The sequence below is a fragment of the Amblyomma maculatum genome, chromosome 5 (assembly GCF_055883805.1).
Source record: "Amblyomma maculatum isolate TAMU_Amacu chromosome 5, ASM5588380v1, whole genome shotgun sequence".
NCBI lineage: Eukaryota > Metazoa > Arthropoda > Arachnida > Ixodida > Ixodidae > Amblyomma > Amblyomma maculatum.
This window is the reverse complement of record NC_139348.1, coordinates 7,681,242-7,697,017: the sequence shown is the minus strand read 5'-3', so window position 1 is coordinate 7,697,017 and position 15,776 is coordinate 7,681,242. Positions and strand designations below refer to the sequence as shown.

At 44.3% G+C, this 15,776-nt stretch overlaps 1 long non-coding RNA gene across 1 annotated transcript; it reads right to left on the bottom strand.

Annotated features, from left to right (window-relative positions):
- Positions 1-5,287: 5,287 nt before the first annotated feature.
- LOC146187714 (uncharacterized) lies at positions 5,288-11,720 on the bottom strand. The gene is made up of 2 exons (XR_014707404.1): positions 10,232-11,720; positions 5,288-5,654 (listed from the first exon to the last, which is right to left on the bottom strand). It is a non-coding gene; the product is annotated as an uncharacterized LOC146187714 (long non-coding RNA).
- Between the last annotated feature and the right edge of the window lie 4,056 nt (positions 11,721-15,776).

Genomic DNA, 15,776 nt, shown 5'->3' with positions numbered 1-15,776 from the left:
GCGTCCCACGGACGTCCGACGGGCAGCCGGACGTCCCGGAACATACTTGCAGGGCCCGCTATTGGTGTAAAAACTTGCCAATAACATTCGTGTAAAGCTCAGCAAGTATGTGCCATGGAAATTTCAGTCACATACTAGTGCTCAATGCCTTTGTCGTGAGAGTAAAGCAGACAATAGAATATGCAACAGGTTCAAGTTTCCTGTTGTCTGCTTTACTTTCACACACAAAGCACTGCACAGTAGTGTGCAATTAAAACTTCCATCAAAGAGGCACATATGCTAGCTGAGCTTTACACAAATGCAGTTCGACAAGGTCAGTTGTTGGGCGAGTTGGTGACGATGTTCCATATCTACAACGCGATAAACGGGACAAGAGAACACAATAACGACAAACACAGCGCTGACTGACAACTGATTTTTTATTGCTTGTCCAGTCGGTATATATACCCCACTGGAAGGCAGAGATAGAAATCAAGACACACAGATCATGAGAACACATAAAATTCACACTACTACAGGGTCGCATCAACATTCGCATTCGAGATAAGCTGTTTCTTTTTCTGATAATGCCACAGATGGTGCACTTATACAACTTTCCGAGAGCCTCGCTATCATTTGTGCTTCCACCACCTCTCTAGTCAACTGGTCACGATGGCTTCCTAAAATCATACACTCATTGTACAAAGGTTGGCAGGCACTCCTATCGTCACCTTCGTCACCTTCCTTGCAGCTGCTGCAGTGCTTAGCCACGTGACCGGTAATAGGGACATGCGTAACATTAAAATAATGTTCTTTTAATCTTTCGTTAAGACATCGGCCAGTCTGGCCGATGTAACTCTTCCCACATGATAGCGGCAGGAAATAGATTACACCTTCCTGGCACTTCACAAATTTTTTGGCGTGTCTTTTTCTGCAGCCGCTTGGTTCATCGTTAGCCGAATTAACTTTTTTTACCAGTTTCGAGAGTCGGTTAGGAGCCGAAAAGACAACGTTGACTCCGGCATGCTTGCCAATCTTTCTCAGGTTATGTGATACCTGATGCATATATGGCACCACAGCAAACTTCATCTTCTTTTTATCTGGTCTTTTCTCGCCTTTCATCTCAGCTTTCACTTTTTTCTGGACTTTCTCTGCCACAGAAGTCAGAACGTCAGGAGGGTAACCGGCCTGTGTGAGGCGGCACACTTGGTTTTTGAAGCTAAGTTCCAGCCTGTGCTGACATGTCTTTTTTACAGCATTGTAAAACACTGAATGAACAATGGCTCTTTTTACGAGCTTTGAATGAGCAGATGCATACGGAAGAATCGGTTTTTGACCGCACGGCTCGAACGCCCAACAAACATGGGATGAGGTGAAGTGAAATGACAAATCTAAAAACCTAATAAAACCATTTTCAGGCACTTCGTGCGTTAAGACCATAGGGTTAAGATGCTCTAAGAACACTGTAAAAACATGACGGAATTGCTGCTCGAAATCGAGGTTGTCACATTCTAAAAACACAAAGTAGTCATCTACAAACCTAAAAATCCCACAAACACAGGACCCTTCAAGGCGATCTTTCAAAATCCTATCGCGCGATGCCAAGAACACATCACTAAGAACAGGTGCAAGGCACGAACCAATACAAATTCCATTTCTCTGAATGTACACATCTCCATTCCATTCAGTGAATGTGGATTCTAGGTAAACAGACAGCAATTCAAGGAAACTGCCTGTTGACATCCCGCACTCATTTTGGAATGCTATGGCACCATTCGCATCAATAAGATCACTTACCGACGACAAAATCTCTTCCTGGGGTATCGTGTAGTACAAATCTTTTATGTCTATGGAAAATCCTTGAAGTTTTTTGCTGCAGTTCCCTTCTAGAAACTGAATGACTTCGTCCGATCTTCTTGCTCTAAACGGGTCATCAATAGTCAATGCCTTCAGGTTACCTTGCAGAAATTTCGCAACGTGCTTCTGCCAAGTTCCATTCTCGGAGATTATCACCCGAAACGGCCACTCAGGTTTATGGATTTTCACTGTAAAAAACATTTCTAGGCTCAATCCTTGGCTGCTGTCGACCATACTTGAGAGCCTACTCAGGTTCAGCCGATTAATTAGCTTCTTTGCCTTACTTTTTACCTTGGCTAACGACACATCATTCCGTTTGTAGAACAAAGCTCCTACAGCATCCGATGCCTTAGTCACATACGCATCATTGTCGAGAACAACAAAACCCCCGTCTTTATCTGCAAGTAACAACGAAAACGAACCTTGCCGAAAACGAAACGTGCCTGCCAACCTTTGTACAATGAGTGTATGATTTTAGGAAGCCATCGTGACCAGTTGACTAGAGAGGTGGTGGAAGCACAAATGATAGCGAGGCTCTCGGAAAGTTGTATAAGTGCGCCATCTGTGGCATTATCAGAAAAAGAAACAGCTTATCTCGAATGCGAATGTTGATGCGACCCTGTAGTAGTGTGAATTTTATGTGTTCTCATGATCTGTGTGTCTTGATTTCTATCTCTGCCTTCCAGTGGGGTATATATACCGACTGGACAAGCAATAAAAAATCAGTTGTCAGTCAGCGCTGTGTTTGTCGTTATTGTGTTCTCTTGTCCCGTTTATCGCGCTGTAGATATGGAACATCGTCACCAACTCGCCCAACAACTGACCTTGTCGAACTTCATTTCTCGCACAAAGGGCCCTTTTGCATGTGACTTTGATCCACTTCAATTTGTGGCAAGTGTTGCCGTCGCATCGTGCAACGCAAGAACGCTGGGTTTTTGCGTCCGCAAGAAGATCCTCCCTCCTGCGGTCTCGTTTTTGCTGGGTGGCGTTCAACCCTCAGCCGGACATGGAAGAAGGATGTGCAAGATACTCAGAGCAGAATGGCAGCGACAAGTGCGGGTCTACAGGGAGCATCTCAAGCTTCGAGTGCAGCTGTCTGGGGGACCGGATGGCTCAAAGTACCAGTGGCATCAACTATCAGCGTGCATCGACCGAACCACAGAGGTCCTATGGCAACAGACGCTTCCCGAACTACGTGCGCTACTGCCAAAGAAAAGTGCAACAGCTGGACAACCGATCCATGCATCTGAGAACATCTCTTTCCCTGGGTACGTGCGGCAAGTCCTTAGCCAGGGACCAAAGTTCGCGGTAGAACCAAGGAAAACCAGACCGGAACTCCTAGCCATGGTGAGAGAAGTTTCTAGGCAGGCCGACAAAACGGAGGCGGAACGTTGCATTTCTGAAGGGGTTGACGTTCTAACGAGGTATAGGTGTTCTACAAAGAAACTACCTCTTCAGAAGACGGTTAGATGGCTAAAGCAAGGTTCGTTTTCGTTGTTACTTGCAGATAAAGACGGGGGTTTTGTTGTTCTCGACAATGATGCGTATGTGACTAAGGCATCGGATGCTGTAGGAGCTTTGTTCTACAAACGGAATGATGTGTCGTTAGCCAAGGTAAAAAGTAAGGCAAAGAAGCTAATTAATCGGCTGAACCTGAGTAGGCTCTCAAGTATGGTCGACAGCAGCCAAGGATTGAGCCTAGAAATGTTTTTTACAGTGAAAACCCATAAACCTGAGTGGCCGTTCCGGGTGATAATCTCCGAGAATGGAACTTGGCAGAAGCACGTTGCGAAATTTCTGCAAGGTAACCTGAAGGCATTGACTATTGATGACCCGTTTAGAGTAAGAAGATCGGACGAAGTCATTCAGTTTCTAGAAGGGAACTGCAGCAAAAAACTTCAAGGATTTTCCATAGACATAAAAGATTTGTACTACACGATACCCCAGGAAGAGATTTTGTCGTCGGTAAGTGATCTTATTGATGCGAATGGTGCCATAGCATTCCAAAATGAGTGCGGGATGTCAACAGGCAGTTTCCTTGAATTGCTGTCTGTTTACCTAGAATCCACATTCACTGAATGGAATGGAGATGTATACATTCAGAGAAATGGAATTTGTATTGGTTCGTGCCTTGCACCTGTTCTTAGTGATGTGTTCTAGGCATCGCGCGATAGGATTTTGAAAGATCGCCTTGAAGCGTCCTGTGTTTGTGGGATTTTTAGGTTTCTAGATGACTACTTTGTGTTTTTAGAATGTGACAACCTCGATTTCGAGCAGCAATTCCGTCATGTTTTTACAGTGTTCTTAGAGCATCTTAACCCTATGGCCTTAACGCACGAAGTGCCTGAAAATGGTTTTATTAGGTTTTTAGATTTGTCATTTCACTTCACCTCATCCCATGTTTGTTGGGCGTTCGAGCCGCGCGGTCAAAAACCGATTCTTCCGTATGCATCTGCTCATTCAAAGCTCGTAAAAAGAGCCATTGTTCATTCAGTGTTTTACAATGCTGTAAAAAAGACATGTCAGCACAGGCTGAAACTTAGCTTCAAAAACCAAGTGTGCCGCCTCACACAGGCCGGTTACCCTCCTGACGTTCTGACTTCTGTGGCAGAGAAAGTCCAGAAAAAAGTGAAAGCTGAGATGAAAGGCGAGAAAAGACCAGATAAAAAGAAGATGAAGTTTGCTGTGGTGCCATATATGCATCAGGTATCACATAACCTGAGAAAGATTGGCAAGCGTGCCGGAGTCGACGTTGTCTTTTCGGCTCCTAACCGACTCTCGAAACTGGTAAAAAAAGTTAATTCGGCTAACGATGAACCAAGCGGCTGCAGAAAAAGACACGCCAAAAAATTTGTGAAGTGCCAGGAAGGTGTAATCTATTCCCTGCCGCTATCATGTGGGAAGAGTTACATCGGCCAGACTGGCCGATGTCTTAACGAAAGATTAAAAGAACATTATTATAATGTTACGCATGTCCCTATTACCGGTCACGTGGCTAAGCACTGCAGCAGCTGCAAGGAAGGTGACGAAGGTGACGATAGGAGTGCCTGCCAACCTTTGTACAATGAGTGTATGATTTTAGGAAGCCATCGTGACCAGTTGACTAGAGAGGTGGTGGAAGCACAAATGATAACGAGGCTCTCGGAAAGTTGTATAAGTGCACCATCTGTGGCATTATCAGAAAAAGAAACAGCTTATCTCGAATGCGAATGTTGATGCGACCCTGTAGTAGTGTGAATTTTATGTGTTCTCATGATCTGTGTGTCTTGATTTCTATCTCTGCCTTCCAGTGGGGTATATATACCGACTGGACAAGCAATAAAAAATCAGTTGTCAGTCAGCGCTGTGTTTGTCGTTATTGTGTTCTCTTGTCCCGTTTATCGCGCTGTAGATATGGTACACAAATGCGCCATTCCTGAAAACATGCTAAGTGCATAGGCATACCAGCATGCGAGGTTGTAAAAAAAGCATTTTTTTTTGGCTTTATTGCAAAAACTGCATGCATAAATAGTCTACACTAAAAAAATATCGATGTTAAGGAATGGCATGTTAAAATGCAGGCCAACTGGAGTATTAAGAATCTGCTTGAATAATTTTTTTTTATCCTTGCCCGTGACAGCTCTTCCCTTGGGGAGGTGGTGGAGGAAAAGGTATTTATTGAAACCTAATATTTCGGAATTAGCGAGGAGATGATCGAGTTCTCTGTGGGCGGCCTCCGCAGGCCGGGATTCCAGGAGCAGTTACTATCCTGTGCATTTGCTCGATCAGCTGTTGCTGGTCTTTCAGGCCTAAGATGGAAAGAGCAGGCTGGGCTCCTCCTGCAATAGAAGGGAAAATGAAATTCAAGTTATCTGTGCTGAACTTTGATTACACATCTCCAAGGGCAACTGCCAGTTTCTCTCAATTGCTTTTTCCAGGTGGCACTGTACGCATGCATCTCCATTCAGAACTGTCACATACTATATAGAAAGGTCATATAACTGCAGCAAAACCCATGCAGAATAACAAAAGATACAAACGTAGTTTGACCAGAACCTGGCATTCAGTATTTTAATGTTTTTATGTCGTCTTTTTGAACATGCCTCTGACCAAACATGGCATGTTATGCTTGCTGCTATGCGCCCTCAGCAATGCCCAAGACATCGAGTGCACATGCAGAGAAACTAAGCATAAAGGATGCTGTATATGAACATAAAGCACAGCCAGAGCATTGCAGTATTACACAGGTATGCATTGGCGGCAGAAACCTGCATTTTGAGCGGTTTAACAGGCAGATTTCTAAAGTCATTGTTCCTGCTCTGAAAAGAAGTGATCAATAATAACATCATTTAAAATTGTTACCTTTTTGTTCTGTAAACTGCACATTTCGCTGGTTTCCATGTGCCCTCTACCGAAGACATTCCCTGGGCGTGTCGGGGTATATCGACATCAACATCTAGGCTACAAGCGTCTAGAAAGCGTCTCCTTAGAGCAGCTGTGACGAAGTAACTTATCTGATAACATGCAAGCTGCTGCAGCAGAATAAAGATAGACATTTGACATGTGGCTAAAGCCCAATGTGGAAGCATAGCCCGCCGCAGTGATTGCGCAGTGTTCATGCTTCTACAAGAGTTAAAAGTAAAGTTATTTGTTTACCCACAGCGCTATATGTGACATTACAATAGCAAGGCTTATAGTCACACAAAACACAAAAAGCTGACAACCACAAGCTCCTGATGTATTACCGGCAGCATGCAGCATGGATGTTAGTTACTGAAATATGGCTGCACAATTCTGGCAACCAGCTGCGCATGTATGTCATGGATTTCTCAAAGACGCACAACAAATTACAAAAAAAATAATGGTATTTATAAATGCAGCCAGCTGTTCACAAGAAACACTGTAGCTTATTTATGGGGAAGGTAGTGGGCGCCAAAGAAACTGCCCCTGTAAAGGCGCCTAATTTGCCCCTATGTAATATCGGGGACAAGTGTGTGGACTACACGAACTGCAATCAAAGCACATAACTTTCACATCAACCAGAAAACTCGGACCATACTTGTCGATGTGAAAGTTGAACGTTAGTTCTTTCATGTGTGCAAGAAAAATAAGGTCACAATTTTACATCGCAATTCTAGTCCAAAATCTACACATACTGTCCAGAGACTTTTACCCCCGCAGTATAAGCCACCACTTGGGTAAGAGATTAGTAAAAGAAGTGTATAAAAGACATTAGTGCTGTTGGACAGCCATAGCTATAAAAATGGTATTGACATTGGAGTACTGCCTTAAGGCGGGGGCCTAGGGCATTACAAAAGCAAGAGTTAGTGTCCGCTGGTCCTCATTTGAACGAACAAAAAGAGGGGGGGGGGGGGGGGGGGGAAGAAATCTACCTCAACTACATGTTTTGAGTGACACCAAGCCGCAGTTAGTATTAAAGATATCACACAGTTTTGTGGAAAATTTGGGAGCGCTTTGCTGCTTTCTTACAGGACTAGACAAAAGAGCTCACCATCTTCAGAAAGGCACGTTATATAGAAATGAAAATAGTGAATTTACTGCATCTGGCCACAACAACTTGCACACGGAGAGGAAGATGAACTGAAAATTTTATACATGAATGTACGTATTTACAACAGGTGAAACAATGACCATGATCTATGCCGAAGAGGAAAGAGATCAAAATTTAGCTCAGAACGAGTTCTCCAGGCCGCGGGGCCGTTTCATTAACTTCGGGACTCCGCCCACATTTCTCATCCCCAATGACAACGAACTCACACATGACTGGCTAACAAACATTTTGGCATGTCTCCACTTTCATAAGTTCTTCACCCTCTCCCTAATACAAGCAATGCAAAAGGGACAACAAATTCGTTTCACAACAAACAGAATTTAGAGAATGAACCTCGAAATGATTGGCTCACTAGGTCACATGCTAAACTCTCTCCCCTAAGAAAAAAAAAAAAAAAAATTAGAACCCATCAAAACGGTGTCCCACGTGCGCAACTATTGCCCAAAGCTTGAATCCTTGGCGGCTCCTTTTACAGGGCAATTATTGGCGTCCGAGTCAGCACCATTGCGGACCACATCAGAAGAGCCAACCCACATCCTCCCGCTCCGCATCATACTGTCACTGTTACACACTTGCCCTTTTTCAACGCTGCCATCTCCCACCATTGTTGACATCCAGGGTTGGAATCCTCAATGAGACCCCACTCAGCGCGCCTGCACTGAATAATTGTCACTTTTATGGGCTCCCCAACAAGGAAGCGGGCCTTACACCCTTCAACCTGACAGTGTTTTTTCTTTGAACGATAAGCAGTTCTTCCAAAAGAGGTGCTCGTTTCAAAGCTGTGCTGCCTCCGGGTCATGGGTCCAGCCAGCGTACTAAGGACCCCTTAGTACGCTTAGTACTAAGGACCCCTTAGTTGTATACTGTTCGTAAAGCTCCTTAAATAAAAATGAGCCCCCTACATGACACAGCAACGAGAACAAACTGCCTGTCCCCGCGTCTTCGAGTGCGACAGCAAAGTCCTCGGAAAAGGGGACTTCTTTCCCTCTCTGCCTACGTTTCCGTTAAGCACTGTAGCTGCTGTAGCTGCCTCTGTGCGCGTCTCTCCGCCTCCTGTCCGAAGGCAAGTGGGAGACGGCTGCAGCTGGGCATTAACAGGTGACCCAAAAAGAGCAGACTAATAATGGTGCCCAGCATACCCACCGATCCCTTACAGAAATCATTAAAGAAATGAAAGCAACACACCAGATAACGCTACAATGTTTCTATGTGCAAAGTCGACAACTCCAAGTCATATAAATATATGTACATCTCCGCACATTAACTAGACAGAAACAGTGCAGAGTAAACTAATAATTCAGTGTCTAGCAACACTATTAAAAGGGGATAAAGGCCACGGGGGGCTGCGATTATTAGTACCGTTTTGCCTTTAAACTACAATAACATACTTGTTGCAAGCTTAAAATCAAAGATTCACACCTGTCCCACCCACAGCAATGGAAACACATCTGACTCAAGTCTGCAGAGAAAGAGCAAGCTAGACTATTGCAGACGCACCCTTGGTTATTTTTCTGGCATTTCTGAGGGTGAAGAATCTGACTTGTCAGTAGCATGTATATGAATAAGAATCCTATGACAGTAAATGCATCAGATTTTCTGGAGTGGCTTTTCTTTGCTGACCACATACGAGGTGAGCTATAATTTATCCAACTTGGCCTAGGTTTATTCTATGAATAACAAAGCTATAGCAGGTACACAGTCGTCCACTCAGGCTGAACATGCGAGTGCGTGGCATGCACTTTTTGAGATGCCACTGCATCCATCACAGCTGCACACCGTAGCGAAGAGGCAGACAGCGTGAAGTACCAGCCTCTAGTCCCTCTACCATCACTGGGGTCCCAAACTAGGGACCCCTTGTTTTTGTCAGGACAGGCCCCCTCAGGGTCAGCTAGTGAGTAACCTCCTGTATTTGTATCTGATGGAAATGTTTTCCACCACCACCCACAATACGCAGCTGCGCATCATAGCAGATGTGAAGCAACAGTTCCTGGTCCTTCTATGCATAAGCCACTTTGCCTTGATGCATGCCTGTGCACCATAGTAAAGAGGCAGACGACATGACGCAGCAGCTCATGGTACCTTTACACATGAGCCCCCCCACTGTACTTCAATACGCACCATAGCAAATATAGACTACGCCACACAGCAGCTCCTGGTCCCTCTATGCATAAGCCATTTTGCCTCAATACGCACCTGCGTACCTGAGCGAAGAGGCAGACGTGAAGCTGCAGCTCCTGGGCCCTCCATGCACAAGCCACTTAGCATCAATGCACGGCTGTGCACTGTAGTAAAGAGGCGAAGAACGTTAAGCAGCAGCTCCTGGTCCCTCTACACATCAGCCATTTTGCCTCGATGCGCATCTGCACACTGTAACAAACAGCCAGATGTGACAAAGAAGCTCCTGGTTTCTCTACACAATAAACCACTTTGCCTCAATGCACGTCTGCACACCGGAGCAAAGAGGCAGATGACGTGAAGCTGGAGCGGCTAGTCCCTCTACGCACAAGCCACTTAGCCTTGATGCATGGATGTGACGGATGCATTGCTATTTTGCAAACTGCATGCCACACATTCCCATTCAAGCTAAGAGTGGACGACTGTGTAAACGTAAAATACTGGTTATTTACTTCAACGGACAATGACAAAAAGTAACATGGTGGACAATGTAAAAAGAATTTGCTGCATAAAGTTTGTTGAAACCAGTTCTACATCCTACATGTAAACAAGCTAAAACCTTAATGTCGAAGGGATGTCCTGTGTGTTTAAAATCATCACGCTCAAACAACTTCAACACTGACAATCATGATTCAATATTAATAATATAGATAATGATACAATACTCACTTTTAGCCATACCAAAGAAATGAGAATGCAAAGGGATGTTGCTGTTTTTCCCCCGTGGATGACAGTTTTCCATGTTCAAAGTGCTGCTTCCTGTTGGCTTACGAAATCGGCTACAGCAAATGGCATCTGAAAAATTTTTGGAAGCCTCATGCTAGTCTTCAACGAGAAAAGCATTGCCATACAGAAGCAGAACACAAATACTTTTACAACACACTAAAAGCACCAACTGCGGTGCTGTTTTTAGGACGACTAGGTAGAGGTTTTGCTGTAGCAAGCCAAATGTTAGCCTTCAATAAGGAAAGCATTCCCATACAGAAACAGAACGCAAAAACTTTTACAAAACATTAAAAGCATCAATTGCACAAATGCTTGTAAGATGACCAGGTACAGGTTTCTGCTATAGCCCACATCATGTGACCAGCAGTTATCAGAAGCCTTGTATGTGAGCATGATGCCCTAGATTCAATTTATGGCTATCACTGTATTAACAAGCATGGTTTTAAAGCTACTTTAATATGATAATCTAAGAACATGGTAAGAGCTTTCAGTGCGAGACATAAGCTCAGTATCATGCACTATAAGGTGCTGCATGGCTCTAGTGTAGCTTTGGCATTATCTCGCTGTCAATTATGCAATGAAGTTCTGAGGAGCCTTTGAATATCTGTAAGGACAAAGCAACAACAATTTTGTTTTCATCTCACTTTTGCTCAACTCGTTTGTTTTTTTGTTTTAGCCCGCGGCTTGCATGGCCTCCCAGTATGCCTGTTTTGCATAAAAGAAGGCGTTGCAGGCACCAGAGCTCACAGCCCAACTGTATCGCGGCGGCGGTATGTCAAATTCCTGCCAGAACCGCACAGAACAACGGGTCAAGAAAAAGACAAGTGCTGACTTTTTTTTTTTCTCTTATCTCCTTGTCCGGTTGTTCTGCGCGGTTCGGTCCCACATGCATAACCAACATGCGCAAGGTGCTGTCCTGGTTTGTCAAAGCTGAAGGAGAGTACTAAACCTTTAGTTATTTAGTAGCTACAGCCGTTCCTTCTAGAAACTGTAGTTGCCGTAAAGCTCGAGAGAGAAAGATCAGCGGCTGTCCATTAAAAAAAAAAAAAGAAAAGAAAGAAAAAGAGAGAGAGAGAAAAAAAAAAACTCGCGACGTTTTCACAAGTGTAGGCATGTCGCACGATGGGCTCGAGGAGTGCAAAAGTTTTCTCGTATAGTTTTTACAACTCAGCACGTTGCGCATGGTTAACAAATTAACTCCTTTATAGCTCGGGCAGGCACTCCTTTATCAGAGACAGAGAAGTTGCGCGGCTTACTGGCGCAGCGTCCAGTCATGCCGAGAAAGATGGCCCTCAGACTTGAGGCTGCACTTTAGTTAGTCGGCGCGGAGCCATCCTGTCAGTCTCGCCTAAAACACTCGACCGTTCGGCTGCCCAAAAGCTCACATCGGTGCATCGAAAAGTTCCACAAAAGAAACAAAAGTTCGGTGAAACACTTATATCCCTGTCACACGGCCGACTCGGAACTACTTTGAACTTCCTTGGTCTAAAGGAGCGCAAGGGAGTCGCAGGGAGTTTCGCCTTAAAGGAGTTGTCCCCGTGTCACACGGCTTGCAACGAGCTTCTCAGAGCAGCCAACAGGGGGCCATTAGGCGCTGTTTATTTTGCACAAAGATATAAAAAATAATGTCCAAAACAAACTGAAATATTTTTTATACTACTATTTTCCTCGCAAAATGCAATTAGCTTTAGTCATATCAATATAAAAGAACACACATTTGCTGAAAACAACGACCATGCTCTAAACATAGCCATTTTTTCCGCTCTGCTGGACACCATGCGCGTCGTTGTGCAATACGTGGTGCAGTCGCGACAATTAAACGCAACTAACCGAGTTAGAATACAATTTTATGCAATAAAAACTAATATATTTAGGAGTAAAAATTACATTATTGAAGAAATATGTTATTTAATGACTCGGAAGCAAAGCACATTGGAAACGAGAGTACTCCCTTCGCCCATCAATGGAGATCGTCGATCTCCTTTGCTTCAAAACTCCATTTAACTTCCTTCCATAATGGACTGCCGTGTGACACGGCACGTATCTCCCTCGAGGTAATGGCTACCTTGGTTGAAGGGAGTTGAAAGGAGTTCAGCCGTGTCCGTGTGACAGAGGAATCGGCGGATGAACAAAGTGTGCCAGCCGCACCAAGCCACAGCAAAAACAATGCTAGCAGTGCATTACAGCCGTAGGTATTTGTAACTGCGCAGAAAATGCAGAACACGGAAACGTGAAGCCATCTTCCATGACTAAACGTCAACTTGTCAGGTGGATTGGATTGGCTCATTTCAGATTTTTTTGAGGATAGGTTCGGTTTCGTTCTTTTTGAGCTTGCTGCTTGCTGCGTATGTTCAGCCACTGATTAAAATTTCACCGAAGCATCATGATAGAAAAATGTTTAATGGTCATTTAACTTTTAATCAAAAATTTTTGATGGAAGAATTCAACGATGAAACATGCGGAAAATAAAAAAAACTGTTTAATGGAAACGCTTTCTATCGCATCGATTCGCTCTGGCAATATAATGCAGACTTGACGGCATTACTGATTTATACGCGCAGTTCAGACGAGCACGACGACTATAAATATCATAGCTGTGTAAAAGCAAATCCAGTGGCGGACGTACGGCGGCTGTCCGCTGGGCGAACGGATTCGACCATCCACTTTCGTACGTACGCCGGAATTCCGGCGGACGTCCGAAATCGGCCGCCGAGTTGCGGCCGAGTTCGGCTGTCCGTCGGACGTCAGTGGCCGTCTGGGCTCAAACAGCAATAAGCTCCCTCGTGAGTTGTTGAATAAACTTTCTTTCTTTATATCCTGTTTTCGAGTTCTATACATACCCAATGCTGATTTTCCTTGCATTCTTTCCTCCCACATTTTCCTTTCTGCCTACTTTACCCGCTTTTCAATGCTGCTGTTTTGCTGCGGTGCATCTCCAAACTCTAGGTACTTAAATCTGAGCTTTCGGGTTCTGTTAGTCCATTTCGTATTCAGGCTTTTCATGAAGAGGTGCATGCACATTTTTCGTGCCCACCTTGATTCCTCGCGAAGAACAAGCCTCTCGATTTCAATGGGCTCGCCGATCGCCGCGAGGGAGCTAGATTGGGGTAGTGGGCTCACGGGGGCTCATTCCCTGACGCAGTCTGTGTCACATGCACATATTCTAGGCACTATATAGTAGCGCTCTGCTGGTTGAGGGGTTGCGTTCGTGCGACCGCGGCCTTCTCGCTTTAGAAAAACGCACCGTCCACACTTTCTAGATTTGCATGTGGCAGCTATGCAGAGGTTGGATATATTAGCAAGTTGTGCTACTACTGGTGCTATACGATGAGCTAAGAGGTTTCTAACTGCAAACGCGTGTCCGATTTATCTCCGGAGTCCTAGGCGAAAAGTGAATCAAGGCGCTGTATGAAAATGACTGCGGCGCTCGATTGCCCAATTTTCCGAGGTTTGTGATTCACGGCCGCGATGATAGAGTACAGAGACACGTAGGCTTACGGGTGTAACGTGTAAAGCTGTATCCGTATTCCTAATAGGCTTCCAAAGCACCGTCGAGCGGCGCTGCTGGATGGATGGATGGAATATAGGAGCGTCCCCTTTGAAACGGGGTGGTAGCAGTAGCTATCATGCTCATTTTTCTCCATATATCTTAATTAATGATTTAGAATTGTTAAGTAAACCATCATTCTATTTATTAAATTTTGCTCCTACATTACTAACATTATGTCACTTCTCTGCTATTAAGCCACCAATCTTCCAGCCGTTTTTTGCTAGTTTCCCCAGCCGGTTATTCAAACGGCCACTGTTATCTCTAAACACCAGAGCTTCAGGAACACTGATTGCGCCTGCATCAACTTCCGGATGGATACCATAGCATTCGAGTATAATATGGTCAATTGTTTCACTGGAGTTTCCACATACAGCACATGCGTCATCTCCATTGTTAAACTTCTTTTTGTAGCTGCGTGTTCTAAGGCACCCTGATCTAACTTCAAAAAGTAGGGCACTGCATGCCTCTTGAGTTATCATAGAAATCTTCCTTCCTGATCTGCATTTTCCACTTTCGGTATAATTCCACACTCTGTTTCTTTTCCATCGAATTTATCCAATTTTACCTTCTGTGTTTTTCACCTGTTGCTTAATGCTCTTTATTTCTTCGTCCTTGTTACTAACATACTTACTAGTTGGTTTCCTAGTTCTTTTCCTCCATTGTGAGTCAACGCTTTTTAGGTACAGGTATTTAAATACCTTAGCTGCCTATCTGTTACTGTCTTATTTCCTCAGGCGTTCCTCATATAATATTTTACTCTGAGCTTCCCGTACTTCGAAAGATGCCCAGCCCATATTTCCCTGTACCGCCTCATTTGTAGTTTTGCCGTGGGCACCTAGTGCTAATCGTCCAACGGATCTCTGATTTGTTTCTAATGTCGACTGTACCTCTGATTTTAGGCACAAAACCGTATTTCTGAAAGTAAGTCCGGGCACCATAATTCCTTCCAAATACCCCTCAAAACCTCATACCTATTGTATCCCCACAATGCCTTATGCTTCATTATTCCGGCATTCCTTCGCCCTTTGGCCTTAAGTGATTGCTTATACTTTCCAATGTATGCCAATCCTTCGTTTACCCATACCCCCAAATATTTATATTCTGCTACACTAGGTATTTCAAGGCCTTGTATTTTAAGACCCTGATCAGTTGAGCCGTTGAAAATCATCAGACCCGACTTAACTGCGCTGAAACTGAAGCCTAGAGCGTCTGCTTCGTCTCCGCAATACTTAACTAGAGTTTGCAATTCTTCCAGACTCTCAGCTAGCAGCACAATATCGTCTGCATACATCAAACCAGGGAAGCGCTGCTCTACCGCCTTTCCACCTAATCTGTATGACAGGTTAAAACCTAGGTTACTCTCTTGTATCCTCCGTTCCAGGTTTATCATATAAGCATGAACAGTACCGGTGATAGAGGACGGCCTTGTCTTAATCATACTATGACATCCTCCGTACTTCTTATCCCTTCCCACGTAATTTCTACTTTGTTGTCCCGGTATATTTCCTGTAGGAACTCTATTATCTCATAACCGCTACCTTCTTCTTTTAATATGTTCCACAGGAGTTCCCTGCTTACGTTGTCGTACGCCCCGTTTATGTCCAGGAAGGCCAAATACAAAGGTCTATTTTCCACTCTAGATATTTCGATGCATTGGGTAAGCACGAACAGGCTATCATCCAAGCGCCTACCATTTCTAAAGCCGTTCTGATGTTCTCCGAGTATCTTGTTACTTTCAACCCATGCTTGCACCTTTAGTTTCACCGCCTGCATGGCTAACCTGTACATGACAGATGTTATGGTAATCGGACTGTAGTATTTTATGTGAATCCTGTCTCCTTTCCCTTTATAAATCAAATTCATTTTACTCTGCCGCCAGCTGTCCGGAATTTGTTTATTCGTTATAACTGTTTCCAGAGCTTTTAACAACGTTTCCTT